The sequence below is a fragment of the Ovis aries genome, chromosome 17 (genome assembly GCF_016772045.2).
Source record: "Ovis aries strain OAR_USU_Benz2616 breed Rambouillet chromosome 17, ARS-UI_Ramb_v3.0, whole genome shotgun sequence".
Lineage (NCBI taxonomy): Eukaryota > Metazoa > Chordata > Mammalia > Artiodactyla > Bovidae > Ovis > Ovis aries.
Window position 1 is genome coordinate 15,652,103 of NC_056070.1, and position 18,755 is coordinate 15,670,857.

Genomic DNA, 18,755 nt, shown 5'->3' on the forward strand with positions numbered 1-18,755 from the left:
TTCTTCCTTGAACCCCCACTAGTCCTTGAAACAAATACTTTTCAAGTGATGTTTTCTTTCCTGTCAAGTTCATTTGAAAAATATATTGCAATAATAAAGGCTATGTGAAGTCTCCTTATAGGGAGGAAATGGTAAAAAATAATAATAATAGTAATTGTTTTCATTGTATTTGTTATGAAATTTTCTCAGAGATTATTTTTATAAATCCTTTGACTTCGAAGATGCTTCTTATTGTTCCATCGCTCAGTCATGTCTGACTCTGTAACCCCATGGACTGCAGCACGCCAGGCCTCCCTGTCCATCACCAACTCCCAGTAGCTTGCTCAAACTCATGTCCATCGAGTCCGACTCATCCTCTGCCGCCCCCTCCTCCTCCTGCCTTCAGTCTTTCCCAGCATCAGGGTCTTTTCCAGTGAGTCAGTTCTTTGCATCAGGTGACCAAAGTATTGGACCTTTGAGTTTCAGGGCTCAGGTAAATTTAAAAAATGGAAGTGTATATTTTCTGGAGAGTGGATTTCCTTCTTTACATCCTACAGGTACATTCCTCAATGAAAGTTTTACAGACTTTCTACCTGCTGCCTTCCATACAGAGAGATGGAGTCAGAAGCAAAGACTGATGCATTTCTAAGAGATGAGGAGGGTTTCCTTCTGGAACTAATTTTAAGAATGGAATCTTAGGCAATTCTGAAGCTATAGGAGAGACTGAGAATGTGCAGAAGCAGCATTTCATAATAGCACATGAGCCACTGGGAAAGCCCCCAGGTAGATACAGTACACTCCAATATGGGGTGATAGTTCATGATACAGAGCGCTCATTCTCAAATATGGGGTGATAGTTCATGATACAGAGAGCTCATTTGTCAGCTTTCTTATGCCTGTGTTGAAGACACTGTGATAGCCTGTGCAACTTACACTCAGGAACGTCCAAAGTATAGTGTGAAGATATTTTGTGTTGAGTTCAGTTCACCTGAGAACTACCACTGGAAAGAAACTTTGGGGGCCTCTGAAGAGAGTGGCAGAAAGAAGCTTTTCCATCCTTCACGGAACCAAATGAATCCTTGGTTATGGTTGAGAAAACAAGGAATTCAAAGCAGAAGTATTTGGGAAGCATGCCATGTATCAGAACATTGCAGCTTCTGTATGGAAGGAGGTGGCGATGCTTATAAGAAACAATTTGCTCGGTACACAGAGAAGGTACCTCCAAACACGGAGATGTGCGAGAAAGATAATGCTGCTGAAGGAGAGTGTCCAAGCTATGAGAAGACACCTCAGAAGAAAGTTTAAAATAAGAGGTGGTGGGACTTCCCTGGCAGTCCAGTGGTTAAGACTTCACACTTCCACTGCAGTGGGCACAGCTTTGATCCCTGGTTGGGGAACTAAGATCCCACATGCCATGAGGCATGGCCCAAAAACTAGAAAGATGTGGAACTATCTCAAAATATCTATTGCTCTGAAGATCAGGTAATTCAGAAAGCAGGTTTCCTCCAGGCTTTGGAGTGGGCTAGTGAGAATTCGACCAAAATTTCATATTATGAAGGATTTTCCAGATAAAGGCAATCAACTTACTGACCAAGAAGCTAAAAATAAATACATTTAAAATTTACCACAATTTCCTTTTTTGGTTTTCAGAAATTTTTTTTTTTTAAGTTAGGGCCAAAACAAAAAAAAGGGGGGGTTCTTCCCTGGTAGTCCAGTGGTTAAGACTCCAGGCTCTCAGTACAGGGAGCCCAGGTTTGGTCCCTTGTCAGGGAGCTAGATGCTGCATGCAACAAGTAAGCCCCAGATATGGGCTTCTGGGTTCTACTGTTCTTTGGCAAATCTCAGCACTACTGATGGCTTGTGAGGTGGCTGTGAGCCTTTCACTTGGCTTCTCTCGGCTTCAGTTTCTACGGAGTGAACTGGGTGATTCTTAAGCTTACTTTCTGTTCTAAGCATTCTCTGATTTTATGCAATCCTGATACTAAGTTCTGAGGAGTTATCTTAGAATAAAAGAGAAAATAGCTGAATCCAAGGCTGTTAAAAGCTAGTGAAACTTATTTGGAACACAAACTTCAATTCAGTTCTCAAATATTTACAAAAGACTATAGAACAATCACTCGAATTGAAAATTTTAATTCTGTTACTTAATTTTTACTGTCTTTCTACTTTCTGTTAGCATGTCAGTCTGCCAAATACCCGGAGAAGGCAATGGCACCCCACTCTAGTACTCTTGCCTGGAAAATCCTATGGACAGAGGAGCCTGGAAGGCTGCAGTCCATGGGGTCACTGAGAGTCAAACATGACTGAGTGACTTCACTTTCACTTTTCACTTTCATGCACTGGAGAAGGAAATGGCAACCCACTCTAGCGTTCTTGCCTGGAGAATCCCAGGGACAGGGGAGCCTGGCGGGCTGCTGTCTATGGGGTCGCACAGAGCCGGACACGACTGAAGCGACCTAGCAGCAGCAGCAGCAGCTGCCAAATACCAAAGTCCATTTGTTTTCTTATATGGATTGTTTTGAATGATGTGATAAAGATATTTTAATTACTAATAGATATGCTTTCCTATAATCAGAAATTTTAAAATAATGTTTTAACAGGGAGACATCTGAAGAACAAGTAATTGCTTTCTCGAGTACTTTATGTTGAAACACTGATACAGAACATTTGATTTATTCCTGCTGATCTGCAGAGTCTATTTAGCATGAATAAAAGCAGTATAGTGTCTCCATGGGGCTTCCCAAGTGGCTTGGTGGTAAAGAATTCGCCTGCTGATGCAGAAGATGCAGATTCAATTCCTGGGTCTGAGAGATCCCCTGGAGAAGGAAATGACAACACAATCTAGTATTCTTGCTTGGGAAATCCCAAGGACAGAGGAGCCTGGCAGGCTACAGTCCATGGGGTCCCAAAGAGTCAGACATGACTGAGCACACACACAGTGAACAGTGAACTGTTTCCATATAGTAGCGTGTCTTGAATTTTGCTTTAATTGCTTTTCTTCCTTTTAACAAGAAAAGTTCTGTAGAAATCTTTAGACTCCTTTAACTCTGGGTTAGTCACATTTTGACCTCGAAAATAATTACCTGATGATTTAGTAAAGCATTATAAAGATGGTAAGCAGAACAAGTTAAAATCAGAAAATGGGAAATTTCAGGTCTGTAGAGTAATTTTAATCACTGCTGCGCTAGCTGCCCGTATTTATTTGCCTAGCCAAACTGAGTTTCCTTATTGTAGCTGACCTGTACTGTAAGATGACCTGGATTCCTATGTCATCTTTTTTTTAATATATATATTTTTAATTTGAAGGATAATTGCTTTACAACATTGTGTTAGTTTTTGCTGAACAACCACATGAATCAGCTGGGTGTGTGCACTCGGTCATGTCCGACTCTTTGCAACCCCACGGACTGTAGCCTACCAGGTTTCTCTGTCCTTAGAATGTTCCATGAAAGAGTAGTAGAGTGGGTTGCCATTTCCTGCTCCAGGGGCTCTTCCCAACTCAGGGATCGGGCCCGAGTGTGTTGCGTCTCCTGTATTGGCAGTCAGATTCTTTACCGCTGCACCACCTGGGAAGCCTATGCATATATCCCCTACCTCTTGAGTCTCCCTCCCATCCCCACCTTGCCCATTCCACCGCTCTAAGCCATCACAGAGCACCGAGCTGAGATCCCTGTGATGTACCGAAGCTTCATCCTAGCTATTGATTTTACACGTGGTGGTGTATATAGGTCAGTGTTTTCCCAATCCATCCCACCCTCTCCTTCCCCCACTGTGTCTACCACTCCATTCTCTATGTCTTTCATCCACATAGCTGCCCATCATTTTGCCTGTGTGTCCACTCCCTGGCGCTGGCGCCCTCTGCTCCCCAACTCTATTCTGATTCTTGAGCTTCTTCCTCAGCCCTATTCCCTATCCCCAATCATTTCTCTTTAACTAGAAGCTGACTGTTTCCCCTGAAGCCGTGCCAAGTGGTTGTCCTTCATACCTGTTGCAGGATGAACAAGAAAATGGGGACCATTGTCATACAGCCACAAGGAAATAAATTCCCCTAATTACCAGAATGAGCCAGGAAGTGGGTTCTTCTGAAGCATCTGCATGTGTGAGTGCGGCTCAGCCTGCATCTTGGCTTCAGTCCTATGAGACCCTGAGTAGAGGGTCTGGTTTGGTTTCTCATCTGTAGAGACTGTGAGGTGGTAAATGGGTGGTGGTGTAAGTTACTGGGTTTGTGGTGTGCAGGTAAAGAAACAACAGTTAGAACTGGACATGGAACAACAGACTTGTTCCAAATAGGAAAAGGAGTACGTCAAGGCTGTATATTGTCACCCTGCTTATTTAACTTCTATGCAGAGTACATCATGAGAAATGCTGGGCTGGAAGATGCACAAGCTGAAATCAAGATTGCTGGGAGAAATATCAATAACCTCAGATACGCAGATGACACCACCCTTATGGCAGAAAGTGAAGAAGGACCAAAGAGCCTCTTGATGAAAGTGAAAGAGGAGAGTGAAAAAGTTGGCTTAAAGCTCAACATTCAGAAAACTAAGATCATGGCATCTGGTCCCATCCCTTCATGGGAAATACATGGGGAAACAGTGGAAACAGTGGCTGACTTTATGTTTTTGGGCTCCAAAATCACCACAAACAGTGATTGCAGCCATGAAATTAAAAGATGTTTACTCCTTGGAAGGAAAATTATGACAAACCTAGACAGCATATTAAAAAGTAGAGACATTACTTTGCCAACAAAGGTCTGTCTAGTCAAGGCTATGGTTTTTCCAGTGGTCATGTATGGATGTGAGAGTTGGACTATAAAGAAAGCTGAGCGCTGAAGAATTGATGCTTTTGAACTGTGGCGTTGGAGAAGACTCTTGAGAGTCCCTTGGACTGCAAGGAGATCAAACCAGTCAATCCTAAAAGAAATAAGTCCTGAATATGCATTGGAAGGACTGATGCTAAAGCTGAAACTCCAGCAATTTGGCCACGTGATGTGAAGAACTGACTCATTGGAAAAGACCCTGATGCTGGGAAAGATTGAAGGCAGAAGGAGAAGGGGACGACAGAAGATGAGATGGTCGGATAGCATCACCAACTAGATGGCCGTGAGTTTAAGCAAGCTCCAGGAGTTGGTGACAGACTGGGAAGCCTGGCGTGCTGCAGTCCATGGGATCACAGAGTCGGACATGACTGAGCAACTGAGCTGAACTGATGCAGCAATGTAAAATTAATGCGAGGCTGTCCGGCTTAGTCTTCTAGTCCTGTCTCTCTACTGGCCCAGCTTTAGCCACAATATGTTTGCTCTTCCTTGAATATAAATACTGTGTTCCACTGTGTTCCTTTAGACCATCTGCTTCTTCTGTCTTTAAGGTCTTCCCCTAAGAAAGATATATGGCTCACTTCCTTATATGTTCGTTTAGGTATTTGTTCAAATGGCATTGTTTTAGAGAGGCCTTTCATACATATCTAGATATTATATATATTGTGTGTATGGGCTTCCCAGGTAACTCAGTGGTAAAGAATCCACCTACCAGTGCAGGAGATAAGGGAGATGTATTTTTAATCCCTGGGTCAGGAAGATCCCCTGCAAAAGAAACAGGCAACCCACTCCATTATTCTTGCCTGGGAAATCCCATGGACAGAGGAACCTGGTAGGCTGGAGCCCATAGGGTTGCAAAGAGTTGGACACAACTGATTGACTGAGCACGCGTGCATGCCCGTGTGTATGTGTATGTGGGTGTGAGTGTGTAGTCTAGGTGGTGCTAGTGGTACAGAACCCGACTGCCAATGTAGGAGACAGACACAGGTTTGATCCCTGGATAGGGAAGATGCCCTGGAGAAGGAAATGGCAACCCACTCCAGTATTCTTGCCTGGAGAATCCCACGGACAGAGAAGCCTGGCAGGCTGCACTGCGGCCCATGGAGTCCCAAGAGTCAGACACACCTTAGACACCACCACCACCACCACAAATCCAATAAAATATATATGATTCAAAATTTGAATAGCAAATATTGACCCATCACTAGCATTTAATACTAATTATTTAATTATCAAATCCTCTAATCCTCCAGGCCTGTTATCTTTGCAATTTTCTCAGTGGCTTAGAATATTTTGATTTTTTTGGTGACATTTGCAAACCATTCTTGTAAAGAGTTTTTGCTGTAGAAGCATTTCCATTTTTAGTAAAAAAAAAAAAAAATATTGCTTAACTGTCTTCCAGTGTTGTTTATACTTGGTCTTTGAAATATTTGTATTTTAAATGTCAGCATTAAGTAGGACTTCCACAGCAATCTTACATATAATGTCCTGTAATTCCTTTCTTGCTACTATTCTCTTCCTCTTCCAATGGTCTCTGCTTGATTTTGTAGTGCTCTTTTCCTTTTGACATTTTTTTTTCTTAAAATTCAAACAAATAAATGTAATAACATAAACTAACAGAAAACCTTAGCAATAGTTTCTCTTTTGTAGGCCTAAACATGAGTAAATTCAGACATGAGTGGCCATTGGTTTACCCCATGAATACGTGTCATTGACTTGGAAATTTCATTGCCTCTCCTGCAAGAGCATTTTACTCTGCAATCTCTGATGAAGTACCACCCCACATTGTTCAGGTAGAACATTTTTCTCTAGCACATGGCATTTCTATGTCAGCAGATATTTTAGAAGCATAAGACATGGGATAAATTGATGCTTTGACTCTATCATTACAAATAAATGTTGCCGCAAATTAGAGTATTTTGTTCACATGGAAGGGAATAACCTTTAGTAATTTGGTTTTGTATTCCCAGATTGAATGGCTATTAATTTATTATTCATTCATTACCATAGAAAACAGCTATGTCTTTTCTCATTGATTCTATTTAGTAAATGAACATTCAGTAAAATTGACGTTTTATTCTTGTACAGTTCTGTGAATTTTAACACATATAAAGATTCTTGTAACCATCACCCCAATCAGGATACAGAACTGCTCCGTCACCGCAGAGAAACTGCCTTCTGCTGCCCTGATGATTCACGCCTCCACCCACACCAGTCTCTCACAACCACGATGTGTGTTCTCCATCACCATAGAGAAATGCTTTCTGAGACAGTCAGTGAATCATAGATTACAGATCCCTCCTAGACTGGCTTCATTTATTCAGTCTAATGTCTTTGAAATTCATCAAGGTGTGCATATCAATAATTTTTTTAATTGCTGAGTAGTACTCTATGATATGGTTGTTCAGCTATTTGTTGAACCATTCATATGAAAGTATATTCTGATTGTTTCCAGTATTAGTGATTATGAATAGAGTTGCTAAAATATTCAAGTGTAGGTATTTCCGTGACCTCAAGTTTTCATTCCTTTAGAGTAAACACCTAGGACTGGAATTTCTTTTTTTTTTTTTTTTTTAATTTTTATTTTTACTTTATTTTACTTTACAATACTGTATTGGTTTTGCCATACATTGACATGAATCCACCACGGGTGTACATGCGTTCCCAAACATGAACCCCCCTCCCACCTCCCACCCCATAACGTCTCTCTGGGTCATCCCCATGCACCAGCCCCAAGCATGCTGTATCCTGCATCGGACATAGACTGGTGATTCGATTCTTACATGATAGTATACATGTTTCAATGCCATTCTCCCAAATCATCCCACCCTCTCCCTCTCCCTCTGAGTCCAAAAGTCCGCTATGCACATCTGTGTCTTTTTTGCTGTCTTGCATACAGGGTCATCGTTGCCATCTTTCTAAATTCCATATATATGTGTTAGTATACTGTATTGGTGGTTTTCTTTCTGGCTAACTTCACTCTGTATAATCAGCTCCAGTTTCATCCATCTCATCAGAACTGATTCAAATGAACTGGAATTTCTGAGTCAGATGTTAAGTGTGTGTTGAACTCTGTTAGAAACTGCTGTGCTGTTTTCCCCACCAGCAGTGTTTCAGTGTTTCAGCGGTTCTGCATCCTCACCAGACATTCTAAGATACAGCATGATTGATGCCTCATAGTGCTTTTAATTTTCATTTTCTTAATGACCAGCGATGTTGAACAACTTTCCACGGGCTATTTGTTATCTATATATCCTTTCCTGAGACACTTCTGTTGAACTTTGGCCATTTGTTTTTTTACATTGTTCATTTCCTTGCTGTGGAGTTTCGAAGGCTCTTGTGTTTTTTCGATGCAAGTTTTTTGTTTTTTTTTTTTTTGTCAGAAACATGATTTGTAAATAGTTTTCTTGCAGTCAATAGCTTGTCATTTTATTCATGTAAAAGTGTCTTTTACAAAACAAAAGTTGTCAGTTCCAGTGAAGTTCAGTTTATAATTTTCTTCTTCTTTAGATCATGCTTTTGGTGTCATAGTGAAGAACAATTTGACAGAGCTCAGTTCATGAAGACTTTTCTTCTTTGTCTTCCTTTTAAAGTTTTATATTTTTTTGTTTTGCATTGAGGTCAGTAACCATTGTTTTGTTACTTTGGTTTCAGTTGTGAAGTTTTAAGTAATATTTCATTTTTTTCTCCCAGGTGAATGTTTGTTTTAATACCATTTGTTGGAAGGACTAAGTTTTTTTCCGTTGTACTGATTAACTTTGTCAAAAACAGTTGGCTATATTGCCTCTGTATTCTGTCTCATTTATCAATATATCTGTCCTGATGTCAGTACCACACAGTTTTTATTGCTATAGATTTCCAGTAAATCTTAAAAATCAGTTGATTTAATTTACCATTGTTGTTGTTCTTCCTGTAAATTATGTGGGCCATTCTGTTTACTTTGCCTTTCTTTGTAATTTTTTGAATGAACTTGTCAATATATCCAAAAAATCCTTGCTGGGATTTTAACTGGTATTGCCTTAAAGCTGTAGATCAATATAGGAAGAACTGACATCTTAATAAATTTGTTTCAATATATGAAGACAGTGTGTCTCACCATTTATTTAGAACTTTTTAAATTTCTTGCATCAACATCTGTCATTTTCAGCATATAGATCTTGTATATTTTTGGTAGATCGATACCTAAGGATAGATTTGTTTTGGACTTACTATAAATGAGTAATACCCTTTCTAAAAAATTTCAGTTCCTAATTATTCATTGTTGTAATTTGTATGCTGACCTTTTGTCCTGTGAAACTTCGTAGTTTCAATGTCACTTCTGTTTGCGAAACTTTCATAGTGTTATTCGTATCTGTCCTTCAAGTTTGTCACCCAGATGACAGTCTGGGACCTGGGGGTAGTGTAGTCCATAGATTGTTTCTCAAAGTGTCTCATACATGATTTAGATCCAATGCACAGCTTGAGGTAGGCCCAGAAGTTCTTGAAAAATATTAAGGTGTACCTTCCTAAGCTCCCGCCTCTCTGCACTCTCTCTGGCACATCCCCATTTCCTGCCGCTTCCCTGAAAGTGAAGGATCAGAAGATTCTTTATCCAGAAAGCTGGGGTTTGATTTTCCCTTCTCTGCCATGCAACTACACCCTCTTCTGAGGCCAAGACCGAGGGGACAACAGGGAGAGACAGACAGTAAAGGACATTCGCCCCATCCCCTTGGGATCGCAGCTCCAGTCAGAGAGGAAACCTTCCTTTTCTCATCATTTTAGGCTCCTGCATGTCCTCCTAGCTGTCATTTTTGTTGCTGCCACCACTGGATTGTTTGGAGGCTAAGATCCAAGAGAGTAGAGACAGGAAAAGTGATTTCATCACTCTTCTGAATTTTAGGAGACCTCTTTTCTATTCTTTGAGCCAGACTAGAGAGCTTCTCCTGGAGCTTTCTTTGTGTATGCCATGACCATCTCTGGTCTTGGAGCTGTGTCAAGTCTAGATCATGAGATATGATAGGGAAAAAAATGGTAAATTAACTTCTGGGTCAGTGGTGTTTAAAATTCTGATCTTCTTCCCCAGTGTACCTGGCACTGTTTACTTTGAGTCCTCAAATAGCTGCTCTGTGCAGTCTGTCCAGGTTTTATAGCTTCATCCAGTGGGTGCAAGAGTATGGTGTGTGCTTCTTCTTTCTTACTTGCAACATCTTATCTACCAAAGAGCAGATGATGGTGACCTATCAACTTGAATGTGGCTTTGATTGCCTGGGAATCCTGACAAGGACATTTGCAAGATGACAAGGTGATGTCTCACCTTGCTGATGAGGTATTTATTGCATTTAAAGAGATGGCGATTTCTAAAATTTAAAGAAATACTTTATGCTTTACATCTAGCATTGAATCAAGTTTCCAAATACAACTCACTATATATTGATATATATGTATATATTTTAATAGAGTCATGAGGAGAGAACTATTTCTTTAGCTTATTTGTACTGAGGCAGTTATTCATATTTGGATAGTACTGTTTAGAGCAGTAAAGAGGAATTTACAAGCCAAATAGTCTGAAAAACTGATAGTCAACGTATCTGTGATGTGCTCTTGGAACCTTTTGGCCCAGATAAGTATAACAGTTATATTCATTACCATACACGAAAGCAATTTTGGGGGCCATGCTGTGTGGTTTGTGGGACCCTTGTTCCCTGACCAGAGATAGAACCAGTCCCGACAATGATAATGTCAAGTCCTAACCATTGGACTACCAGGGAATTCCCACAAAAGCATTTCTATATTTAAACTTAAGATCTTTTACTTTGGGACACATAAATCTTGTGAGATAAGTAGGATGGTTTACTACCTTCATATTTTATAGCTCATAAATCTTAGTAGAGGCTGAATTGCCCGCTCATGATCACATAGTTGTTTAAAGAGCCAACATTTTAACCAAGGACTCTATCACTCAGATCACTGTGCTTTTCACTAAGATCATACTCAGTCATTTACTGGTGTGTGATGACATGGTTCAGTTTAAACCAAAAATAACCCTGGAAAAGTTTTGAAAAACAGTCTACACTTCAAACTCTCTGGGTAGACGTAGGTCAATATCTAAGGAATTTTGGCAAAGAAAATAAAATAGTGACAGCAGGTCTTTAAGAAGAAAGCCTGACATGAACACCAGGGAAGAGAAAGATTCTGGAAGATGGCAAGTAGATCCTTCAAGTGCAATGAAAGATATTTGGTGAAACTCATTAAGGTGTTGCCACTGGAAGGGACAAAAAAAAAAAAAAAAAGGTATTCTAGGGGAAGAATCAGTAGGGTGTAGTGACTTATTGGGTGGTAGGAACAAAGCACTGGTAGAAATGGAATATTCTGTGGTTTTGGCCTTTGGAGAATGATACACTACTGATGTGAGTTGGGGTTTGGGAAGAGGATGAGTTAGACTGCAAGCTTATAGAATGTAAGCTTCTATCAGGACACAAAGAATTTGGAGTTTTAGAACAGGAAACCAAGTAGGAATAGGACCTATAGAATTGTGGTAGAGCCTCAAAGATAGGATAATTGCATCCCATAATAATGGATGAAATTTCTGGAGATAAGCTTATAATGCGAAAAGAGAAGAAAACAGAAGACTAAAGCTTAAAGGGCACTCAGCGCAGGCGGTACCAAGGGAACATTTCATGCAAAGATGGGCTCGATAAAGGACAGAAATGGTATGGACCTAACAGAAGCAGAAGATATTAAGAAGAGGTGGCAAGAATACACAGAAGAACTGTATCAAAAAGATCCTCACAACCAAGATAATCACGGTGGTGTGATCACTCATCTAGAGCCGGACATCCTGGAATGTGAAGTCAAGTGGGCCTTAGAAAGCATCACTACGAACAAAGCTGGTGGAGGTGATGGATTTCCAGTTGAGCTATTTCAAATCCTGAAAGATGATGCTGTGAAAGTGCTGCACTCGATATGACAGCAAATATGGAAAACTCAGCAGTGGCCACAGGACTGGAAAAGTTCAGTTTTCATTCCAATCCCAAAGAAAGGCAATGCCAAAGAATGCTCAAACTACCGCACAGTTGCATTCATCTCACATGCTAGTAAAGTAATGCTCAAAATTCTCCAAGCCAGGCTTCAGCAATACGTGAACCATGAACTTCCAGATGTTCAAGCTGGTTTTAGAAAAGGCAGAGGAACCAGAGATCAAATTGCCAACATCCACTGGATCATGGAAAAAGCAAGAGAGTTCCAGAAAAAGATCTATTTCTGCTTTATTGACTATGCCAAAGCCTTTGACTGTGTGGATCACAAGAAACTGTAGAAAATTCTGAGAGAGATGGGAATACCAGACCACCTGACCTGTCTCTTGAGAAATCTGTATGCAGGTCAGGAAGCAACAGTTAGAACTGGACATGGAACAACAGACTGGTTCCAAATAGGAAAAGGAGGACGTCAAGGCTGTATATTGTCACCCTGCTTATTTAACTTCTATGCAGAGTACATCATGAGAAACGCTGGACTGGAAGAAACACAAGCTGGAATCAAGATTGCCGGGAGAAATATCAATAACCTCAGATATGCAGATGACACCATCCTTATGGCAGACAGTGAAGAGGAGCTAAAAAGCCTCTTGATGAAAGTGAAAGAGGAGAGTGAAAACTTGGCTTAAAGCTCAACATTCAGAAAATGAAGATCATGGCATCCGGTCCCATCACTTCATGGGAAATAGATGGGGAAACAGTGGAAACAGTGTCAGACTTTATTTTTCTGGACTCCAAAATCACTGCAGATGGTGACTGCAGCCATGAAATTAAAAGACGCTTACTCCTTGGAAGAAAAGTTATGACCAACCTAGATAGTGTATTCAAAAGCAGAGACATTACTTTGCTGACTAAGGTCCGTCTAGTCAAGGCTATGGTTTTCCAGTGGTCATGTATGGATGTGAGAGTTGGACTGTGAAGAAGGCTGAGTGCCGAAGAATTGATGCTTTTGAACTGTGGTGTTGGAGAAGACTCTTGAGAGTCCCTTGGAGGTCCAACCAGTCTATTCTGAAGGAGATCAGCCCTGGGATTTCTTTGGAGGGAATGATGCTAAAGCTGAAACTCCAGTCCTTTGGCCACCTCATGCGAAGAGTTGACTCATTGGAAAAGACTCTGATGCTGGGAGGGATTGGGGGCAGGAGGAGAAGGGGACGACAGAGGATGAGATGGATGGATGGATGGCATCACTGAGTCGATGGACGTGAGTCTGAGTGAACTCCTTGAGTTGTTGATGGACAGGGAGGCCTGGCGTGCTGCGATTCATGGGGTCGCAAAGAGTTGGACACGACTGAGCGACTGAACTGAACTAAAAGCTTAAAGTGTGTAAGCTATGATATTAAGAATCACTGAAAAGTTTTGAGTATTCGCCTATAAGTACTATATGGCTTCTGAAATGTGTGCAGTTCATCCAGAAGAGAGGTGTGTTTAGTCATACATACTTAAGTAGAATTCTCACTTCTCTGAGGCCCAGTGTATTCTCTATAGTCTGAGTCCACTCACTTGCTAACTCCATTTGTTTACTTACGGCCTCTGCTTGTTTTTCTGTCCAGGTAAGATTTTCATTGCCCAGTTATATGTCCGGCTGGATTAAATGCAGGCATGTCTCCCGGATGATGATTCCGGTGCTTGGTCCCAAGACTACTTTATATTCGCAGAGATTGACAGTGCTAATGATGGTTTTCCCTTGGATGTTTACAGAGTCATTTGTATCTCTGTGGCATTTCCAAAATAGAGGAGTTATTGGCATGTTGCTGTTTAATATTTCCATAGTATTATTTTTTTCTTTTTGCTTTGCTAAGGATGGTACAATAGGTGATAAAGAAGTTTAGAGGAAAAATGTCATTAAATTTTCTTTTTTAGAAAACTGTTTCACACTCCTTTTCCTTCCATCTTCTAAAATGTTTATATGCTTCAGCATGTGAGGTTGAATATTTCATTAGGCAGCATTAGGGGAGTTATTTTAAATGTTAACCACTAATGCATTAAGCATGAAAACCTAAGTGATAAGGAAGTATAGATTTGCTTTGCTGAAAGTTTCCCCTTCTCTGTCTTCCATCTTGTTGGCATGGTTAAATATTTAAGTGTATATGCTGAGGAAAATAGGAACTTGATGTTGTGATTGAAATAATGTAGCTTCCATGAAGTATTCATCTTTTGCTTCTCTTATAGCTCTCTGCATTAAGCAGTGGTAATGACCTGGCAAGAGGCTGAAAATATAGATTGAGATATTTATTAGTGCATCTTGTTCTTATGAGCATATACATTGCTAGGAAAGTGAATGAAAATTGCCTTTGTTTCTTAGTGTTAGTGAAATTCGTATCTTTGTGAAAATGCCAAGATGCAGTGTCATAAAGGCAGTGAAATATATATGGATACACTGAATACTGGCTTCTGTTCTGGCACAGACTGTAAAGAACATGCCTGCAACGCAGGAGACCCGGGTTGGATTCCTGGGTCAGAAAGATTCCCCTGGATAAGGAAATGGCTGCCCACTCCAATGTTCTTGTCTAGGAAATCTCGTAGACAAAAGAGCCTGATGGACTGCAGTCCATGGAGTTTCAGAAAGAGTCAGACATGACTGCATGACTAACACACAGCATAAGAAAAACTCATCCTTGTATTTGGCTAGAAGTGTTGTTACTTTCTAGGTTTGGTATGCATTTTGTTTGCTTCTTTTGTTTTGAGGAAACGTTGGAAGGGAAGGTGGAGAGTGAGGAGGAGAGGCTAGGGTTTGCCTGAGATTTTCCCCAAGGCTGTATCAGCCCATGATAGCCTATTATGGGATCATATGATGGAATTCCAGCCACTTTAGGGCATGACACTCTAGTGCTGATATAATAGCTCTCAACGGACAATTATTTATTTTGTAGTAACGGAAACTGAAATTCAGAGAGCTAAGTGATAATGTTGTATGTCACATAGCTAATGATCAACTGAGCTGGAAAGAGGTCTTTGGTTTCTTGACTCCTAGCCTAGAATATATAGGTTCTTCAATGTATCTGGAGAAGGCAATGGCACCCCACTCCAGTACTCTTGCCTGGAGAATCCCATGGACAGAGGAGTATCTCCCATGCAGATAGGATAAATTTCCATTAGATAAAATTCAGTAGAATTTTCGTGATGAATAATGGTTAAGTAGTTATTAGAGGGGCTTCCCAGGTGGCTCAGATGGTAAAGAATCCTCCTGCAGTGCAGGAGACCTGGGTTCAAGGGTCGGGAAGACCGCCTGGAGGAGGGCATGGCAACCCACTCCAGTATTTTTGCCTGAAAAACCCCATGGACAGAGGAGCCTGGCAAGCTATGGTCCATAGGGTAGCAAGGAGTTGGACACAACTGAAGCGACTTAGCATGCACACATGCCCACAATTATTAGTAGCCTCCTAAACCTAATGAGTGATAAATTGAAAGCATCATTAATCACTTAAGAATGAATTTTTTTTCTAATTTTTAAAAAAATTGCTTTTGAAACAGCCTTTGGAAAGATGAGATAGGTGTTTTGAACGTGATTTGCCTGATTGAAGAGAAGTGTTGAATATCCGTGCTCTGTGGGTAGTAAATTGTTACAGGATAAATAAAAACTGCCTCTACTTTTCACATTGCAGTTCACTGACAGGATGACCCTTGCTTTGGGGTATCTTGGGTTCAGCTCTGCAGTTTATAACGTGGATTCACCACTGTGTCTCCCACAAATCTCGGATGAAGAAGCCTACTTTAAAGTACTCAGAGATTTTTATCCAAAATGAAAAAAAAGTTTTAGAATCCCTCAAGAATTCCTTAATCTAAAATGACACAGAAACACAGCGAGCAAATGCTATAAGGAAGAATGGTTAGCTTCCCCAATAGACTAGCTCAATATAGGGTGGCCATGAACATTCAATTTATAAAAAGCTAACACAATAACTGTGATGCTCCAAAAATAGCAAAGAGCAATAAAACAAAGCATGGTTACACAAGATATGCCTGTATTTAAAAAGTAAACAGATACTTTTTTAAAGGGACTACATCACCTACACAATGGACATGGGTTTGGTGGACTCTGGGAGTTGGTGATGGACAGGGAGGCCTAGCATACCGCGGTTCATGGGGTCGCAAAGAGTCGGACACGACTGACCGACTGAACTGAACTGAACTGAAATATAGCTACAGTTCAGAAGCTTATTCCCATAAGCCCTTGGTGTGTTGCTTCTTCATCTGACTTTAGCACTTTGAAAGGTTCAGTTGCATTGTAACTGGTATGAACTTCTATTCTTTTGCACTACTAGGAATGTAAACTTTATAATGTCATCTGTCACTATGAAGTCTTTGTATCTCTAATGAGCACTTAAGACACTCTTGAGATGCATGTGGCAAGAAATCCTATAATCTTTTAATACAGTCTTTGATGCTCATTTTAGTAAAATTCTGAATTGAATTCAATTCTATTCAGAAATTTTACTAAAATAGGCATCGAAGACTGTATTAAAAGATTATAGTATTTCTTGCTACAGGCATGGAGAAGGAAATGGCAACCCATTCCAGTATTCTTGCCTGGGAAATCCCATGGAGGAAATCCCAGAGGAGCCTGGAAGGCTACAGTCCATGGGGTCACAAAAGAGTCAGACAGGACTTAGTGACTAAACAACAACAAAGACATTAATGACAATAGCAACTTTGTTGATACTTCTACTACTGCTACTGGGATGAAGGGAGGGAGAAGGAAGAAGCACTTGTCTTGTGTGAGTCATCATGCTGAGAACTTTACATAAATCATGTTGTGGTCCTTATAATAAAATTATCATCTTCATTTTACAAAGTTTCACATGGTTAAGTTCCTTGTCCAAGGTCATGAAGCTGGCAGATAACTCAGACTCCTGAATTCAGACTTTCACCTGTTATTGCAAATATTGGTTTGTTACTCAGTGCTGGGAATGAGGCTTTAAGAAGTCTGGCCTCTTTTTCAAATCACTATGACATTATTTAGTTTAGTTCAGTGAAAAAAATTCAGAAAGTTATACGCAAGCTTTGTATACCTAGAAATTAGGCAGTTTGCTTAAGCAAAATTTTAAAATAATGCCTATGGGAAGAAAAAGGTATCTTTAATTGTTATTGATTATCAAATTGTAGGGAGGAGGAGTCTGCAGATTTCCAGACGAAACTATGAACAGTACCAGGGCTTTTATTCAATTCTTTATTTAACTATCAGATACTGAATAATTGGACAGAGATATGTCACATTCATGATTTATAAGTTATTATATAATTTTCAAGTGGGAAAATGGTATAATTAATTGTTAAAATTATCTCAGAATTTGAGTTTAGTTTTTTTTTTTTACAATATCATAGATAATACTGCCATCTGCATACACATCTTCTCTATGATAAATACTTAAGTTTTCTATATTAATTAAAATAATTGAGTTAATATTATGATTTACACTGAAATCACCAAGAAGCATTTTATTTTACATTTAATAGGAACCTTAATGCACTATTTAAGTAAATCACTTTTAATTTTCTATGTACATAATCTTTATTTTATTACATTATTGCATTCCCTATGTATAGGTCTCTAGAATTTTTCTAATTTGGTTTTCTTAGAAGCATAATTCAAAAGGTGTGTTCAAATTTGTACTCTATATATTTTGAGAAAAACTTTTTATGATCTGGTAAAAATTGGATTTCCTTTTTACCTAACTTATTCAGTGGCACCCCACTCCAGTATTCTTGCCTGGAAAATCCCGTGGACGGAGGAGCCTGGAAGGCTGCAGTCCATGGGGTCGCTGAGGGTCAGACACGACTGAGTGACTTCACTTTTACTTTTCACTTTCATGCACTGGAGAAGGAAATGGCAACCCACTTCAGTGTTCTTGCCTGGAGAATCCCAGGGACAGGGAATCCTGGTGGGTTGCCCTCTATAAGGTTGCACAGAGTCAGACACAACTGAAGTGACTTAGCAGCAGCAGCATTCATTTTAATGAGCATTTTAGTAAACTATTTTTACTAATCTTCCTATTCCTCTTCTGATACCTCTAATAATAAAATTGTGACATTTTGAAGGAATTGGTTGAAATATACCATTTATATTCAGATTAAAATTTAAAATGACTAAATAAAGAAAATGAAGGATTAGGTAGCTAACTTTAGTCAGTTAGGCTTGAGAGAAGCCACAGCCACACCCCACCAATGGATGACTTAGCTGCCTATCTTCCAAATAAGTTGAAAGGGAAGAGCATCATTATGTCTTACAGTGTTCCCATGATATGATGCTGTCATTTATTCTGTATATTTTATTGCCCAGAAAATAAATTTGAGACTCTTAAAGGATTGTTGTTATTAACTTTGTTAACAACATCATTATTGATGTTAACCATAACATTTGTGTAACAGTGATTATGAGGAAGATCTTAATATAAATTTTCATTAAGTGGAGAAGACTACTTTAAGTCAGCAGACTTAAAGAGGATACAGACCTTGGTTCCTGGTTTTGCCACTTCGTTTCCATGAATGAGTCTATCTTCTTGAGTCTCAGCTTCTTTATTGGAAAAAGTAATGGTTATCTTAAATGACTTCAGTGGTTAATTTCTGCTCTGTATGTACTATAACTTTCTGATGTTTGCTAGGAGAGAATCATCTTTAACTGGTCTCTGAGAAATAAAAATGACATTCAGAAAAGGCATAAAATCAGAGTTTATAGCCAATTGCTGGGTCATAGAAGAATATAAGGTTATTTTTACTCTTTTCTGTTTTATTCAGATGTAATGTCTGTAATTGGAGAAGGCAATGGCACCCCACTCCAGTACTCTTGCCTGGAAAATCCCATGGATGGAGGACCCTGGTGGGCTGCAGTCCATGGGGTCGCTAAGAGTTGGACATGACTGAGCGACTTCCCTTTCACTTTTCACTTTCAGGCATTGGAGAAGGAAATGGCAACCCACTCCAGTGTTCTTGCCTGGAGAATCCCAGGGACAGGG

The 18,755-nt window shown here is 39.9% G+C and overlaps 1 protein-coding gene across 16 annotated transcripts in view; it reads left to right on the forward strand.

Annotated features, from left to right (window-relative positions):
• Positions 1–18,755, forward strand: part of INPP4B (inositol polyphosphate-4-phosphatase type II B) — an 887,198-nt gene that overhangs the window by 606,036 nt on the left and 262,407 nt on the right. The window lies entirely within an intron of this gene.